The sequence below is a fragment of the Montipora capricornis genome, chromosome 10 (assembly GCF_036669925.1).
Source record: "Montipora capricornis isolate CH-2021 chromosome 10, ASM3666992v2, whole genome shotgun sequence".
In the NCBI taxonomy this organism is placed as follows: domain Eukaryota; kingdom Metazoa; phylum Cnidaria; class Anthozoa; order Scleractinia; family Acroporidae; genus Montipora; species Montipora capricornis.
The window spans coordinates 67,993,660-67,995,807 of record NC_090892.1 but is presented as its reverse complement, the minus strand read 5'-3'; the positions used below and the strand labels follow the sequence as shown (position 1 = coordinate 67,995,807).

General features: G+C 34.8%; 1 protein-coding gene across 1 annotated transcript in view; it reads right to left on the bottom strand.

The window, feature by feature from the left end:
• Positions 1 to 315: 315 nt before the first annotated feature.
• Positions 316 to 2,148, bottom strand: part of LOC138022098 (transcription factor SOX-14-like) — a 3,059-nt gene continuing 1,226 nt past the window's right edge. The window contains exon 1 of the mRNA XM_068869121.1: positions 316 to 2,148. This exon is cut by the window's right edge and continues 1,226 nt beyond it. The gene's annotated coding sequence lies outside the window, so the exon portion shown is untranslated.

Below are 2,148 nucleotides of genomic sequence, written 5' to 3'. Positions count from 1 at the left end.
TTTGGGACAAGTCAACGTTAAGTTTATTTGTAACTTTTTGTATTCATTTGATTCACTCGAAAAAAACATAAATGTTTGAAATGGTGAAATGTACTTTTGTTTATGGCATTATGGCATTCATTTTAATCAAATAAATAACTCTCCCAGATATTTTTTCCTTCAGTATTTAGGAGTAAATCCACAAGTAAACTTGAAAGTGGCGTAAGGAAGTTGTTAAATGTCCAGAAGCTCTCGGTGTTTTTCCGCGCGCTTAAAAGTTCTGCATCAACAAAAAGTTGTAACCTTGTATTTTTTCACACAGAAAACGCAAAGGACTCGATAGGCACCACGTTTTTATTATTTCTTTTATTTTACACGGATATGTATTATACATCCTGCTCTCAACTATCAGTGAATTTCTGATACGTTAAGAGTTATTTTTTACTCATTCAAAAGAAACACTTGGCAGATTGCTGCAGTTGAATTATCTAAAAGCTAATTTCCTTCTGACAGGTTTCTTGCGTAAAGTGTCACATCCTTATGCAAAAAAACCGCTGCTACTTCACAGTTAAATATATTTTATTTTCTCATAAGGAACGTACAAAACTTGAGACCAGAAATTCAAAAATACCAATTTCTACTACAGAAAAAATCTTGTTAGCATAATTAAAATGGGTGGGATGTTGAACCGGTTTAAATCTTTCTGGCTATCTGAAATGAACAGAGAAAAGACTGTTTATTCGTTCATCTTAACGAAATTAATGCATAATATTTTAACTGTGGTTTCACCTACAGTAAAAGCAAAGCTATCTACGCTTACAACGGGAAGACGTTTTGGGTCAACGTCTAATAAGGATAAATTTTTTGCAGGAGTTTTTCAGTTCCGTTCAACGTTTTCGATGTACTCCGTTTAAAGTCAGGACCATTCGTCGGTAGCTATGTACAAGGATTATAAAGTCTTAACTTGACCTACTGTAAACAAAACCTCGGAGAGCTCATTAATTTATAAAGAGAATCTGCCACAGGAAAGGCAATTCAATAAATTAATTTCAATTTACTGAACCTGAGCGCATCCATGTTCTAACTACAAATCGCTCCAGTCTCTATCGTTTTCTCTTACAAGTATTTTCCGGGTTTTTACCTTCCTTCTCATCAAAGTTGGCACGCATACGAGTGCATTGCTGAAGCATAAATTGATTCTTCATGCCCTACCATGCTTTTGGCATGTGGGATCAATGTTGTAATTTACCATTTAGACGAAGAAAGCTCGCAAAACACAAACTAAACAAGTTGGGTTACTCGGAACTTAAACATGTCTAAGCATTCTTTGACCTAGCTGTTTTTACTCTCCTTTGCAAGATGAAGTTTTAGGAAACGTGGTCTCAATAAATGACAAGCCAAGCGTTTGATCCCCCGCAATCATAAATATTCAAAATAGTGGAAAAAATATAAATATTTTAGGTGCTCTTCTCGCTTGTTTCGGTTTGTGCAAAGGCCTGTAATATAAGCGATATAGGCGACAAACATTGTGTAAACACTACTATCTTATTGATCACACTAAAAAGAAAGTTCCCCCAAGATATTTAGAAAATGTTTTGTTCTTGGCTTTGACGTGGCCACTTGTTTTATCGCATTAAGTGAATTACAATCTTTGCATAACAATACCCTGAACAGAATGTTAGTTTGAGGTCCAAGAATACAGTATTGTTAGAATATATATGAGAGTGTATGCCCGAGTGTCAAATACGACCGTCGCGATCTAGAATCATCTCTGATCAAATCTAGATGAACTTCCTGTGAGATAAAGCAATTTCTGGGGTTTATTTTTTTGTTTGTTCGCAACATACGAATGCGAACACTTTTGCGCATATATTAAAACTAAAAAAATTAACAGCATTTTCAATTTCGCTTGAGCGATTTTCTGTCTAGTTTCAGACCAAACTTTCTGTGGCACTACTTAAAATTGACTGTTTGTAGCAGGGTTTATTTTGTTACTTTATATTAACCAAGTTATTGTACTGTTTGCCAGAAGAATGTCATTATTCATTGTAAAGTAGAAATTGTCCCTCATTAAACCGCATTTATGGCAAGCCCGCGTTTATTGTAAGGAACGGAAATTTGCTCAAGAAAGAATATTGAAATTTCAACCATCGATCGGAAACTGAAAAA